General features: G+C 39.9%; 1 pseudogene; it reads right to left on the bottom strand.

Moving 5' to 3' along the window:
- The window catches only part of LOC102864678, a 108,690-nt pseudogene extending 92,528 nt beyond the window's left edge, over positions 1-16,162 (bottom strand).
- Between the last annotated feature and the right edge of the window lie 350 nt (positions 16,163-16,512).

The raw sequence follows: 16,512 nt of genomic DNA, 5'->3' as shown, positions 1-16,512 counted from the left end.
AGAGATGATGAAGATTTTCACAGATTAGGAATCTTGGCCTTATGTAGAGCTGCATAGAATTGCTGGAATAGAGAGAAAGGGATTGGTGTTCCCAAGACTTCATTTGGGATGAATATTAAAGGGATGAATCAGGGCACCTTGCAGGAAGGAGTTGACATTTGAGGGGAAGTTTACTGTACCTCTGAAGAGAGTAGCAATCTTTAGCACCGTTCAAAATGACTTAAACATAAGACCAAAGTGGCCTTTAATTTAATGCTTTTCATAGGACAGAATACCATTCACAAGTATCCAAGGACATTCACAGGTGAAGAGTACTTAAATCAGAGAGACAGCGCAGTTAGGGAGAGGACACCAACCATTTCATTCTTTATGACAGTGAACATTAACTGAATATTGAAGAGGCTGGAGCCGAGAAAAAAAAGAATTACGTAACTGGCAATGAGAACATTGACGTTCCTTCTCAAGCTTGGTTCTGAACCCAAACTGGAGGTACTAGGCTCTGATTTGGATTAGGAAGGCTCTGCGAAGGCTGATTCCAGATGGTATCTGGGACTTGCCTTTGAGAACTGGCTGTTTCAAAGTCTCTTTGATGCTTTAGAAACATTAAAACCTGCATTCTTAATCACCATGACCCGCTGACATTGATTCAGACACAGGGCAAGCTCACGCCTTCCGCAACAGAACTGAGCTCCCTGGCCCACCTTGGTTGTGAGATACGGAAGCAGATCACTAAGTTAGGTTCACAGCATCAACTAGTACTCAAACGTAAACCATTTGCACCCTCAGGGACTTACGACAATGACACTATTGTTGTGTATCAGCGAGTAGGAACCGGCCTGAAGCCGATCCTCTGGTGGGTTTTCAGAGGCAATTAATCACACAGGAGGAAACTGCCCATCTTCCTTCCTTCAGAACAGTTAGTGGCCTCGAACCACAGGCCTTCAGGACTACAGTGCAGCTTCTTCCCACAATGACACTAGGAACAAAATTCTAGACCAGAGTCCCAGTACCTGGTCAGATTGCTCCGCCCACCACCTGGTGCTTTTTTTTTCTTTTTAAAAAATTGTATTAGTTCTCACAATCATCCATCTACACCTCATTTTTCACTGACCATGATTTTGACTCTTGTTTCTATGAACTGCAGTCTTAACTGATCTTCCCATTTCCAGGCTAGAACACTCTACCCACTGCCATCAAGTTGATTCTGACTCCTGGTAACCCTCCATTGGGTTTCCGAGGCTGTAAATCTTTAGGACGTGGAGACTATCTATCTTTCTCTTGTGGAGTGATTGGAGGGTTTGAACTATTGCATTTTTTAGCCCAATTTGTAATGCATTATGCAACTAGGGCTGTTACACAGCTCAAATCACAAACTGATGGCTTGTTGGATAGATTCTGTCTACAGACACATTCATGCTTCTTTTTATTTGTTTATGACTCTTTGGAATATGATGTCAAAATTGAAAACCAGATTTATTTTACACAAATATCATCATTATCTTTAATACTATCTGGCCACACTGGTCCACATGGAATAACCTCTGGACAGAACTGAATATCACTATTGCCATGTACCTCAGACACTGGATTTCTCTCCAGTTTATTACCTTCTTCTTCTTCTTTTTTCTTTCTTTATTGTTTTACATGTTTTCCTTGTGACTGTTACCATCCAGGAAGTTATTTGAAAGAGATTTCATTTTAAGAGTCTTGTTCAGCTCATTGTTTTAAAAGACAAATCTGATCCTGTCAGATTCTTATTTAAAAAGCTTCACTAGAGCCTGTTTATCTGGAGAATTAACTGAAATCATCAGCTCGGCAACCCGCTGTCAGTTCCTCTGTGGAGTGTCTTCCTAATCTACTTCTTCCCTTCAGGTCCTACTGAAATGAAGTGTACACCTCTCCCAGAATGTCTTTTCTTTTCTTACTCACCTGGTGAGTTCCTGTTCTTTAACCTCAGCTCTAGTGTAAACCCTATTTTGGCTTCCAGTATCACCTTGCCTACTGTTTCTCCTGAAGATTTCTGATCACTTGCTCTGTGTCAGAGAGCTGGACAATGAATAGGGTGACAGAAGTGTTAATGCCTTTGAGCTGTGGCGTTAAGAAAGTGGAGAAACAGTTGTTACTTGCCTTCGAGTCAAGTACGGTCCATAGGCTTCCTATCCTATGCCATCCTCATGCTTCCTGAAACCCTAGAGCTCACTGTGGGAGTCACTTCGTTATCATCTCACTGTAGTTGCTAAGTATTTGACGTCTATCCAATTTATAGTGATCCCATGCGACAGAGTGGACCTGCCACATTGGATTTTCTTGGCTGGTATCTTTATGGAAGTAGGTCATAAAGACTTTCTTCCACAGACCCTTGGGTGGTTCCAACTAATATCCTTTTGGTTAACAGTTGAGTGGTTAACCATTGTATCACCAGAGCTCTGTATTGTGGACTTGGCAACATATCATGATGGTGATGTTGTTAGATACCATCATCCCACAGTTCATCTGGTCTATCATTAATGTTCAATGCATTAAATCTATTCTTGACATGGTTTTTTAAAATCAGATATAAAATGCTTAAGGTGGTATTTTGGTTTTTGTGGACTTGTTTTTCATTTTCTTCACTTTCCATTTTAACTCACACAAAAGTACAGCCAGCTGCCTTGTTTTAACTGCTGACGCTGAGATTCTCTGCTGATATGTCAGAATTAGTGAGACTGGCTCAGGCCAGGGAAGGGTTCAGAGCTGCTCTACATAGCATCACTATACATTACAGATGACTCAACAGCACATAACAACAATAAAACACTGTAAAATCCTAAACAGCATGCCTCTGGAAATTCTATTAACTTTGATAAATGTTGATAGTTGTAGAGGGGCTTCAGACCTTTTGTTTATAGGGTCACTATGAGTCATGCTCGACTTGGAGACAATCAACAACAACAACTGACTTTTATTCACAGATGTAGTTAATCTAATTTCTGTGCAGTCCATTAGGTGAAGTCTATGTGGATGGTCATCTTTTAGGCTTTATTGAAAAAGGTATTTTCAATGAATAAAAAAAAACTGATTGTAAAAAAAAAAATCTGTCTATCTACAGCCTATTTTCTGTCACCAAGTCTGTAATTTCCAACCTCCTTCTTTGTTCCCAACTTTTTCATTCCTGTCACAAATTACTATTACTTGATTGCATGTTGGATATATTTTAGATTGCAGAAGTTGGTAGAAGGCCTCAATTTCATCATTTTTTACTTCAGTGGTTTATGTAAATATTTGAATAATCATTGTTTTAACAGGTCTTCATTCTGTGTGTATGTATATTATCATCCTGTCTTTCACACAGCATTGTACTTCAGGATAGATCTTGAAATGTTCTTGTTTCTTCCTCCAAAATTAGCAAAAATTATCACAAAACCCCAGAAGAGTCAATTACTTACAAACATCAGTTGCACAAATTGACATTTTCTAAGGCAGCTAAACTGCAAGGGAATGGGAATAAATATGGATCTTTTTCAGTCAGTTGTCCAGGTAGTTGTCCTCTAGATTTCTTGACACAACCTGGTGAGCACACCCAGGGCACCATCTATTTATCGAATTATGTCAATTGGTATACCATCAATTCCTGGAGCTTTATTTTTTGCCAACTCCTTTAGAACATCTTGAACTTCCTCCTTTATCACCATTGCCTCTTGATCATATATTGGTTTTTGGAATTCTTCTGTGTCAGCCAAATCTTTTTGGTACAGTGACTCTGTATACTCCTTCCATTTTCTTTTAATACTTCCTGGATCATTCACTATTCTACCCATAGCCTCCTTAAGTATTGCAACTTACGGCTTGAATTTTTTTCCTTAGTTCCTTCAGCTTAAGAAATGCAGAGTGAGTATGACACTTTTGATTTTCAGATTCCAGATCTTTGCATATTTTATTATAATATTTGCTTTGTCTTCCCAAACTATCCTTTGAAATCTTCTATTCAACTCTTTAACTTCTTAGTTTCTTCCCTTTCCTTCTGCTTCTCAGTGTTCTAATGCAATATTCAGTCTCTCAGACAACCATTTTGGTCTTTTCTTCTTCTTCTGTTTTTGTAATGACTTTTTGCATTCTTTGTGGATGATACCCTTCATATCTTCTCACAGGTTCATCTGGTCTTCGTTCAAGGCCTCAAGTCTGTTCCTGAGTTGGTTTTTATGTTCAGGGGGGATGGACTCAAGGCCAAATTTTTATTCTGGTGGATTTGAGTTTACCTTCTTTAGCTTTCATTTGAACTGGCACATGTGTAGTTTGATGATCTCTTTCACAATCAGCACCTGTCCTAATTTTCACTGCTGACATTGAACTTCTCCAGTGATTCCTTCCACAGATGTACTTATTCTGATTCCTGTGCGTAATCAGGTGAAATCTATGTATATAGTTTATGTTTATGTTTCTGATAAAAGGTATTTGCATTCATTATGCAGCATTCTATCATTCTATCCTCAGCCTCATTTCTGTCACCAAGTCCATTCTTTTCCTAATATTGATCCTTCTTCCTGGTTCCCAACTTTTGCATTCCAGTCACCCATTATTATCAATGCATCTTGGTAGCATGTTCGATCGATTTCTGACTGCAAAAGTTGGTAGAAATAATCTATTTCCTCCTCTTTGGCCCTGGTTGTTGGTGCATAAATTTGAATGATAGTATTATTAACAAGTCTTCCTTGTATGTGTATGAATACTATTCTGTCACTCACAACATTGTATTTCAAGATGGATCTAGAAATGGCCTTTTTTCATCTCTAGCATAGTAGATCAAAATGTCCCATTCTGAAAAAAGGTGACCCAACAAAGTGTGGAAATTATTGTATACAATCACTCATATCACACACAAGCAAAATCCTGCTGAAGATCATCCAGAAATGACTGAAACAGTGCATTGTCAGAGAACTACCAGAAATAAAACTGGGTTTAGAAGGAGCCATGGCACTTGAGACATTATTGTCAATGTCTGTTGGATCTTGGCAGAAAACAAAGAGTATCAGAGTATCTATCTGTGTTTCATTGACTACACAAAAATATTTAACTGTGTTGATGACGAATTGTGTCTAATCTTGAGGAAAATGGGAATCCCAGAACATTTGATTGTGTGTTTGTGAAATCGTTATTGGGGCCAGGAAGCAGTTCTCACTACAGAGCAGGAAGACCCTGCATGGTTCAAAATCAGGAAGGGAGTGCTTCAGGGATGCATTCTTTCTTCACACCTTGTCAATCTACATGCACAACATAATTCTGGAGGCTGGGCTTTATGAGGAGGAATGTGGTATAAGGAAGACTTATCATTATGAGTCAACCTACATTATGGAAATGGCACAACTTTGCTTGCTGAAAGTGAGGAGGACCTGAAGCAGTTGCTGCAGAAGGTCAAGGATTGCAGTCTTCAATATAGATTAAAGCGCAACATCAAGAAGTCAAAGCTTCTCACTCCTGGGCCAATTGACAGCACCATAATGGATGTAAAAGAGATTGAGGTTAACAATTACAGCTTGTTTGGCTCCACAATCAATACTCTTGGCACTAGCTGTCAGGAAGTCAAAAGACAAATTACATTAGGTAAATCTGCTGTCAGGGACCTTTCCAGAATACTGAGAAACAACAATGTCAGTCTAGAGACTAAGGTGTGCCTGATCTAGGCCATGATCTTCACAATTACTTGTTAAACATTAGAGAGCTGGTTAAATACTAAGGGTGATAAAAGAATTGATGTCTTTGATTTGTGGTGCTTGAGAAGATTCTTGAACATACCATAGATCACCAAGAAAACAAATAGATCTGTCTTGGAAAGGGTGAAACCAAGTTTCTCTTTGGAGGCTAGGATTTTGAAGCTCTTTCTCAGATATTTTAGGCATGTGGACAGGAGGGACCAATTTTTGGAGAAGGACATCATGCTCAGAAGGGTGGAGGGACAGAGCAAGAGAGGAAGACCATGGATGAGATGAATTAATTCAATGACTAGGGCAATGGGCATAGGTTTGTCAGAGTCAGTGAGACTGGCTCAGGACAGGCAGACTTCAGAGCTATTGTACATAGGGTTGATATGTGTTGTAGGTGACTCAATGTCACATAACAATAAAAACAACAACAAAATGCAAAGGATTACAGTCTCTTGGAAACAGGAGCCAAATACCATAAAGAAAGAAGAGTATAACGTGAAAAGAAATTGGATGTGGAATGGAGGGATTTCTATGACATTCAAAGGAAAATGGCAAGTTGTTATTGTTGTTGTTCTTATGTGCTGTCAAGTCGTTTGCGACTCATAGCGACCCTATGCATAACAGCCCTAAACCCTGCTCTATCCTGCGCCAACAGCATGGCCTCTGACACACCCATCCCGATTACCCCAGTCACCGAATCAATCCATCTCATAGAGGGTCTTCCCCTCCTGCGCTGTCCCTCCACCCTCCCAAGCATGATGTCCCTCGCCAAGGAACCGTCCCTCCTGGCAACATGTCCAAAGTATGTCAGACGAAGCCCCAGAATCTTTGCCTCCAAGGAGTAGCTTGGTTTAATCCTCTCCAAGATGAATCTGTTTGTTTTCCTGGCAGTCCATGGTACATTCAGTACCCTTCTCCAGCACCACAGCTCAAAAGCATCCACTCTCCTTCTGTCCTCCCTAGTCATTGTCCAACTCTCTGATGCATAACAAGCGATTGCAAATACCATGGCCTGTATCAGACGCACCTTAGTCTCCAGAGAGACACTGTTGCTCCTGAGTACCTTAGAGAGGTCCCTAACAGCAGACTTTCCCATCGCGATACGCTTTTTGATTTCCTGACTGCTGGTGCCAAGAGTGTTGACTGTGGAGCCGAGGAGACTGAAGCTGTGAACAATCTCAATCTCTTCGCCATCCATCCTGATGCTGCCAATTCGTCCTGTCGTGAGAATTTTTGTCTTCTTGACATTGAGTCTCAGTTCATACTGAAGGCTGCAGTCCCTGACCCTTCGCAGCAAGTGCATGAGGTCCTCCTCAGTTTCAGCAAGCAGGGTTGTGTCATCTGCATAATGCAGATTGTTAATAGATCTTCCACCAATCCTGATGCCACAATTCTCCTCATAGAGCCCAGCCTCTTGGATAATCTGCTCTGCATACATGTTGAAAAGGTATGGAGACAGGATGCATCCCTGGCGTACACCCTTCCCAATTTTGAACCATGCAGTGTTACCCTGCTCTGTTCTGACTACTGCCTCTTGGTCCAAGTATAGGTTTCGCATTAGCACAATTAAATGTTCTGGTTATTGTTTTTGTTATTGTTATGTATAGGTTATTGTTAGCATTAAGAAATACTGCAGGCATTATTGTTGTTTTAATGTACCCTCGAGTTGACTGTGACTCCCAATGATCCTATGAACAGAGATTTTGAACCTTGCCATATTCTATGTCATTCTCAGCATCTCCGACACACCAAGCCTATTAGTACAGCAACCCTGTGAATCCATTTGTTGTCGTCATTTCTCTCTTATACTTGTCCTCCACCTTTCCAATCGTGATTTCTTTTTCCAAGTGCCCCTCCTAACAACATGCCGAAAATTTGTGAGATAGAGCTTCACCATCCTTAGGCCCCAGGAGCACCCTAGATTTATTTTGTCCAAGCCAGACCAGTTTGTTCTCTTGACTGCCCATGGAATGCTTGGTATTCTTTTCCAAAGTCACACTTCAAAGGCATAGATTCTTCTTCTTTCCTCCTTTGTCATTGTCCAACTTTCAGATACACAGCAAGCAGTGAGATGACCATAGCTTACAGCCAGCACACATTAGTCTTTAAATTGACAACATTACTCTTCAGTATTTTATAGAGTTCAGTCACACCACTGTAATTTGTCTTTCAATTTCTTGACTGCTGTTTCCAGAAATGTATACGAAATCACTTACAAATTATATCTTGTCTGTCTATTCATATGTTGCCTGTTGGCCCAGTGATGAGGATATTTGTTTTCTTAATGTTGAGATATAATCATTATTGAAGGCTGTAGTCCTCGATCTTCTGCAAGAAGCATTTCAAGTCCCCCTAACTTCCAGCAAGTGAGGGTTCGTCATTTGAATATTGCAGGTTGTTGAGGAATCTTCCTACAATCCAAGTTCAGCTTCTTGAATGATTTGTTCAGCATACAGATTGAATAGGTATGGAAAACGTATACAGCCCTGATGTATATACCTTCCTTGTTTTCAAACCATGTAGTGTTCCCTGGTCTCTTCACACAGCCTCTTGGTCTAGGGTACAGGTGTCACATGGACAGAGTTAAGTCTTCTGAGACCCCCTTCTTTTCAGTGTTAGCCATAATTGAGAGCATTAAAAATTAGATCCATGTTGTAAGGGAATGTTCTTAGTGCTTTTCTAAGAGATTCAGAACATAGGTTTAAATGATGAGAGAGAATATGTTTGATAATAATGAAAGAGGAAATTTAACCAAAGAATTAAAAGGGCTTTACTTTAAAGAGGACAAATAGAGAATGCATAAAAAGTATGATTCAAGAAAATGTCTTAGTTTTAAAATTATTTGTATCTATCAATTGATAAATTTACAATTGTTTTTTTAAGTTCCAAATGTCATCATTTGTAACAATAAGAAGCCCTCCAAACAAAATAAAGAAAAAAAATTACTGAGATATGCAATTACAATTATTTATCTTTTTAGTTATAATCATTGTAAAACATTCTAACAGCTCAGAAGGCTATACTGTAAATACTGAAAGTCTCTCCTTGCCTCGTTGATCCTATTCTCCATGGGTAGGAATGTATGCAGTCTACTGCTTGATCTTTTAAATTTTCTATGTGCTAGAACATCACAGGCATTTTAATTTTTTTAAACAAAAACACTTCCCTGGTAAATACAGTTCTGTATTGTATGTTAGGACTGTAGCTCCTTGCCAAGACATCAAGCTGTATTTCAATATTTGAGACTTCTACAGAGGTACATATTGCAGATGCACTGTAAGTTGTTCTACAAATAATACATATTAATTTTTTTATCCTTCCACAGACAATGATGTGGTGACTATTCTCATCTTTACACACTTGTGCTACGATGTTTAGAGAATAAATTCCTTTTATTTTATTGAGGTTGGAGTCACATAGCATAAAATGAACCATTTAAAATTGAACGAGTCAGTGGCATTTTATACATTTTCAATACTGTGTAACCATCACTGCTATCAAGTGTCAGAACATTTTCTTCACCCCAAAAGGAAACTATCCCTATTATGTAGGGAGGTGCTCCCACCCCACTTATTCCTCCCTGTAGCCCCTGGCAACTACCAGTCTGTTTTTGGTTTGTATAGATTTTCGTATTCTGGATATTTTATGTAAATAGAATCATACAATATGTGACCTTTTGCATCTGGCTTCTCTCACTTAGCATAATGCGTTCGAGGTTGATCACTATTGCAGCATGCTTCAGTACTCCAGGCCTTTTTATGGCCACACTACATTTCCTGATGCAGAATCACTTTGGTGGAAAGTACCTGATCCAAAGACAAAGACCCAGAAATCTTACAGGCATACTAAGGAAAAAACAAAAGCCAGGCAGTCTCCTTGTTTTTATTCTGTAGTACTGAATGCTGAATGTCCGAGCATAATTTAATGGAGTTATAGTTGTAAAATTATTTAATTCAGGGAAAAAAATAATATACACCTATATTTTGTGTCCCTCTGATGCACCTTTTGCATTTAAGGTAATTTCAGATATGTTGTTGTTGTTGTTGTTATGTGCTGTCATGTTGCTTGCAACTCAAAGCCACCCTATGTACAACAGCCCTAAACTCTGCTCTGTCCTGTGCCAATTGCACTGTCTCTGATACACCCATTCTGTTTACCCCAGTCACTAAATCAATCCACCTCATAGAGGGCCTTTCTCTCCTCTGCTGTCCCTCCATCCTTCTAAGCATGATGTCCTTCTCCAAGGACAGGTCCCTCCTTACAACATGTCCAAAGTATGTTAGATAAAGCCTCAGAATCCTTGCCTCCAAGAAGCCACACAGTTTAATTCTCTCCAAGATGAACTTGTTTGTGTTCTTAACAGTCCGTGGAATATTCAGTACTCTTCTCCAGCACCACAGCTCAAAGGCATCAATTCTCTGTCTATCTACCCTAATCATTGTCCAACTCTCTGACGCATAACAAGTGATTGCGAAGACCATGGCCTGTATCAGATGCACTTTGGAGAGGTCCCTAACAGCAGACTTTCTCATGTCAATATGTCTTTAAATTTCTTGGCTGCTGCTGTCAAGAGTGTTGACTGTGGAGCCAAGCAGACTAAAGTTGGTAACAATTTCAATCTCTTCACCATCCATCCTGATGCTGCCAATTGGTCCAGTGGTGAGAAGCTTTGTCTTCTTGATATTGAGCCTCAATCCATACTGAAGGCTGCAGTCCTTGACCTTCTGCAGCAAGGGCTTCAGGTCCTCCTCAGCTTTAGCAAGCAGGGTTGTGTAATCTGCATAATGCAGATTGTTGATAGATCTTCCACCAATCATGACACCATATTTCTCCTCATAGAGCCCAGCCTCCCGGATAATCTGCTCTGCATACAGGTTGGAAAGGTATGGAGATAGGACACATCGCTAGGGCTCAAATGATCATCTACTGACAGAGGGTTAAGGGAGGAAGAGTTTGACAATATATTTTATGATAACAAGAATGGATTAAAAGTAAGATATTAAGAATGTGAAAGGCAGAGCCTGAGTCTATTTTGTATGTCTGTGTGTTCTTTTTATTTTCTACAATTATTTTTTTAATAATTTTCTATTAGTTTATTTACCAAATTCAAATACTTTGTTTTTAAGAACAGATTCTTTCCATTTCCTTCTACTTTTGTATCTGTCCTCACTCATTTTGCATTTAAACTCAGGAATCCATTCCGTGTTCAGGAATCCATTCCATGTGATGCAGACTCATATGTCTGCCTTGGTCCTAATGAAAATGATACACTATCATTAATTCCTCTTCTCTTTTTCTGACTTCCAAGGGCGTGTGCTTTCAGCAACCTTGATTCACAGTTCAGGTAGACTCCTTATCAATAATTGATGACCATGTGAAGCCGTAATTTTAGCTCTTCCATTAAAACACTTGCCAATAATTGCAAAAATGTTGGAATATTTAAAACACTACTGAGGGAATGAAAAAAATAAAAACGACAAAGACGACACCCAGTTGTACGTAAGATGAGAACTGCAGAGGGTGACATTTGACCCATTTTCAATGTCACTTTATAAAACTCAAATAATAATTTCTTTAGAATTTATACAGAATAGGCAGAGTTTTTAGAGAGAACTGAGATACCCACTGGTAGATATATTCTGTCATTAAGCCATTCTTTATTTTTTCTTCTATTTAGGAATTATGAAGAAATGCAAGTTCTTTATGCTTAATTATCAGTACAGATGCCATTATTTCAGCCACATTAAAATGAATGAGAAACGCTGTAGGATATAAACAAAAGTAACTTCCTCTGGTTATCATTATATACTTAATTATCACTATTTTTAAGAAGTCATACTTTAGGTGTCCTATTCTTTTATCAGTATGATTTTTTTTCAGTTCAGAATTCTTTCTGTATATGGTCTAATGAAAGAAAAACAGGCGGTATTAAAAATCGCTATCTTACTTTTATATATCATAACATCACAATTAAGAAACACACGCATACCATTCAAACTAGAGAAAAATACTGAGATTATTAACAGTAATTCTGTCAGGATGGAAAATTTAGGGGAACTTTTTCTGCTCTATTTAAATACAGCGTAAAGAACCATACTCATTTTCATTATGGAAAACAATTTAAAATGATGGATATAGAAGTAAATGCTATAGTACATTCAACAAGAACTTGCTTCATGTTTGTGTAACATTTTAAAGTGTGCACTCCAGTCTGGCACACTCTATTCTTACTTATCACAAATTCTAGTGGTGCCAGGGGCCACGCCACACAGGCATCTAACAGCAATCTAGAAGGCTACCAGGTTCAGAGAGCATGATCAACTTTGGATACCACCAGAATGGGAATGAGGACATAGAGAGAGAAGTCAAGACAGGGCAGAGTAGCCCGTGTTTCCCCAGCATAGAAGAAGGGCACTCATATTTGCCCAACGTCTTCTCTAGGCTGGTACCATGTTGAGTCATTTACTGGAATTATCTCCATTAATACCGACAATCATCCTCTGATCTGAGTGATTTTCTCAATAATCCAAGGAATGAAGACGATCCAAGTGTGTGACTTGCTCGGGAAGACTTTGCAGAAAATGCCAAGTTCCAGACTCAAGTTGAGGTCATTCTTTATTCTACCTTCAGAAAAATGACCCAGCTGCCTCTCTGAGACTTATTATTTCTAAGAAAACTTTCTTTTACTTTCACCTTCAAAAAATAATAATTAAGCGGAGTGACTTCTGACTGCTTATATTGCAGCTGTGGAGTGACATTCTGTCTCCAGGGATGTGTTTTGGATTGAAATTGTCAAGTAATTTCATTTGTGGGTCAGGGCTTAATCTCTAGAGGAACTTGACATAATTTAACAGATTTCAAAGGCATGTGTCAGGATGAGCCCCAGATGTCTTATCTACAACATAGCCAACTCTTAAGATATTAGCATGTGGGGAACGGGCTACTGACTATACCTTCAGCATTTTGACTCAGGGGTTTCCAGAGATGAAGTTTTGCCAATTTAGTCCTTTTCCTAGTCATCTGACAGGCACCAGATCACAGGTAGATGTTACCTACAAGAGAGACTCCACTCCAAGATTCAGAGCTGCTGCAGAATTTAAGAGCAAGGAGACTTGCTAATCCCTGCAGCCCTGAAAGTCTGGGACAAGCAATGCCATTTGTAAGCTATGTAGAGCAGGGACTGTTTACTAAGGAGGAAATGGACATGCCTAGAGATTCTGGAGACCTGGTCTGAGAGTCTTCAACAATTGTCAAAGAGCTCTTTAAAACACTGAAGATCAAAGATACCATTCTAAAGATTGAGGTACCCCTGACTCAGGCCATGATTGTTTCAATTGCTTTATAGCCATCTGAAAGTTGGACCATAAACAGGGAAGATGTGAAGAACAATTGATGTCTTTGAACTGCTGCTTTGGCAAAGAGTATCGAATAGCCAATGGGTTTCCCAAATCAAATATGTCTTGGAGGAAGTGTACTCACTATGCTTCTGAGAGATGTCGTTATGTGCCGTAAGTCAATTGGGACTCATGGTTTGGTTCTGAGTCTGGCCCTACCCTGGAATCTTCATCAATCACTAATAGACTTGAGCCCATCATTACAATTTGAGCCTGTGTCAGAAAATGCAGGTCTTTGGGGGGGGGGGGAACCAACAAAAAAAAACCAAACCAAAAAACCAAACACAACACCTTTTTTTTTTTTTTTTTTTTAAGAGAGGAGGATCAGAGAAGGAGAGAAACCCTCTAAATGAAGTGGATTAACACTGATTACAACAAAGGTCTTGAGCGTGGCAGAGGCTGTGAAGGTGTTGTAGGATAAGGCAAGGTTGCAATCTTCTGTTCACAGGGTTGTATGTTGTATGGAGTGTCAGTTGACTTGATGGCACTCAACAATAACAACAATCTTTATGGACCTGCATAGTTGGGTCTTTCACTCACAAAGTCGCTAGGTTACTTTGGTTGACAGTTGCCTTGGAGTCGAGCATGACCTATAGTGACCCTACCCTGTGCCATCCTTACACTTCCTGGCACATTAGAGCCCATTGCAACAGTCATAATTACAATCCACCACCTGGTCGAAGGTCCTTCTTTCCTTCATTGACCCCTCCATCTTTCTGAGCATCACTCCGTCTTCAAGGAATCCCCCCTCCTAGCAACATGCCCAAAGTATGTGAGGGGAAGCCTCATCATTTTGCCTCCAAAGAGTACTCGGGCTGCACCTTCTAAAAGACATATTTGCTTGTTCTTTGAACTCTCTGTGAGATTTTCAGCACTCTTTTACAGCATCACAGTTCAAAGGCAGACATTTTTTATTATCCTTATTCATTGTCAGCTCTCAGATACACAGCAAGTGATAGGAAAGATTGTGGCCTTAATATTATGCACCCTAGTCCTCAAATTGATATCATTATTCCTCAATAATTTGGAGAGGTTCCTAACTGCAGACTTTCACAGTGCAATTGTTGTTAGGTGCTATTGACTTTAGTATGACTCATAGTGACCCTATGAACAGCAGATCTGAATGCCTTTATGTCCTGTATCAACGTCACACTTCCTGACCCACTAGAGCCAAATGGTGGCAGTAACAGTGTCAGTCCATCTGGTGGAGGATATTCTTCTTCTTTGGAGACCCTGCACTCTTCCAAGCATCATGTCCCTCTCCAAGGGAGAGACCCTCCTAGCAATGTGCCCGAAGTATGTGAGGCAAAGCTTATCATCTTTGCTTCCTAAGAACACTCCAGCCTCACCCTCTCCAAGCCATGGTGCAATGCATCTTCTAGTCTCCTGACTGCTGGTACAGTGAATGTTAATTGTGGATTCAAGTAAGATGAAGTTGTTAACTGTTTCAATATTTTCCTTCATCCGTCATGATTTTGCCTATTGCTTCAGTAGTAAGAATCTTTGTGTTCTTGAAATTAAGACACAATCCGTATTGAAGTCTATTTTCTTTGATCTCCTGCAACAAGTGCTTTAAGTCTCCCTCACTTTCAGCAGGCAAGGTTGTGTCATCTGCATAACATAGGTTATTGATGAGTCTCCCTCCAATGCTTATACCACATTCCTCTTTGTAGAGTCCAGGTTCTCGAATAATTTGCTCAGTGTATAGATTGAATAGGTAAGGAGAGAGAATATAACCCTGACACACTCCCTTCTTAATTTTAAACCCGTAGGCTAAGAAGTTTGGAAGCAGGGGTGGCATACACTTGTTAAACAACATGCCTCCAAAAACTCTATGAACTTTGATAAATGTCGATAGTTGTAGAGGAGCTTGAGGCCTTTTGTTCATAGGGTTTGCTACTTGAAGGCAATTGAACTAGATAAAGTTCAATTTTTTTTTTTATTTCATTATTTTTGTGTGAGTGTACAGTCAAATCAGATCTGACTGGTACAGGAGGAGATTGTCCCCCCTTCCTCGGCAGAGCATCTGGTGGATTTGACCCGTGTGCCTCTGGGATTGTAGTTGCAGCTCCTTGACACTAGGCCACCAAAGGTCCCCTAATTTTTAAAGAAGCAGATGGTCAGTCCTGCTTCCTAGTCTGTTTTAATCTGGCAGGTTTACTAAAAACTGTCTACCGTGTATAACACTAGTGACATTTGACACACATCACAGTAACTCACAAGTTACCTCAACATGGAAAAGTGACAGGTAAGTGCTGTAGCAGGTAGAACAATGTTCTCCCAAAACACAACAAACTGACAATTTAGTTTGTAAATCTAATAGCAAATCAGTCTTCACACCAGTCTTCATTTCCAACCAGATTTTAATCACAAAGGCCCACCCACTGGGCTCTAATTGGTTTAAGCAAGAGGCTTCTAGCCCACAACTGATTTGATTTTGTTTGAATTTTTTTTTTGTTTTTTGCTTTTATTTTTTTAATATTAAATGGTCACGTCTTGTCTTAATTACTTAACTAGAACATTGGTCCAATAGCATAAAAAAAGTACAGAAGTTAGAAATGTGTATCACTCAATATTCAGAGAAAAAAGGATAGCCATTCTGTTCATTATTCTCTGCAGGTAAGTTTTTTTTCCCCCCCATGTTGAAATCTGAAGGCAATTATATCAGGGACATCATGCTTGGGAGGGTGGAGGGCAGGCGCAGGAGGGGAAGGCCTTCTGGGAGATGGGTTGATTCGGTGACTGGGGCAATTGGGATGAGTGTGTCGGAGGCAATGAGATTGGCACAGAACAGAGCAGAGTTTAAAGCTGTTGTACATAGGGTCATTATGAGTCGCAAGAGACTCGACGGCACATGACAACAACAACAACAACAACTGTATGAACAGGATTCTGAAGGCCATCACCACATAGCATATAGCAACATGAAGAACCTTCCGTTCACCAATTCTGACACACTTCCAAAATATGCCCAACAATCCAGTTGTATTCCTGCAGGATGCTGGGTGTCAAGGATCAGATATAAGCACAGGTACATAAAAGAAGCAAGATTACAGTCAAAAGACTCTGATAGCTGAAAATGGCAGCCATAGTGAGACTGGTGAAGCCCCAGCCACATCACCGTTCCAGGCTCAGGGCCCAGAAAGGGCGTGCTTGCCCCTCCTGCCCTTCTCATTCTCAGAACTGATTTCTAATTAAATAAAAATGACCAAACAGCTCACACCTGATAGTTAATTAAATAAAAATGACCTACCTTCCAGAATCCGACTGCTTCAGACAAGAGTGCAAGGTGTTTGCTGTTGTTATGTGCCATGGAGTCACTTGTGACTCATATCGACCCTGTACAACAGCTGTAAGCCCTTGTCTATCCTGAGCCAACCTCGCTGGCTCTGATACACCTACTCTCATTATCTCAGTCACTGAGTCAAACCATCTCATTG

This window comes from Elephantulus edwardii, unplaced genomic scaffold (assembly GCF_000299155.1).
Source record: "Elephantulus edwardii isolate Elephantulus edwardi_28Jun2011 unplaced genomic scaffold, EleEdw1.0 scaffold00035, whole genome shotgun sequence".
NCBI lineage: Eukaryota > Metazoa > Chordata > Mammalia > Macroscelidea > Macroscelididae > Elephantulus > Elephantulus edwardii.
This window is presented reverse-complemented; position numbering and strand designations above follow the sequence as displayed.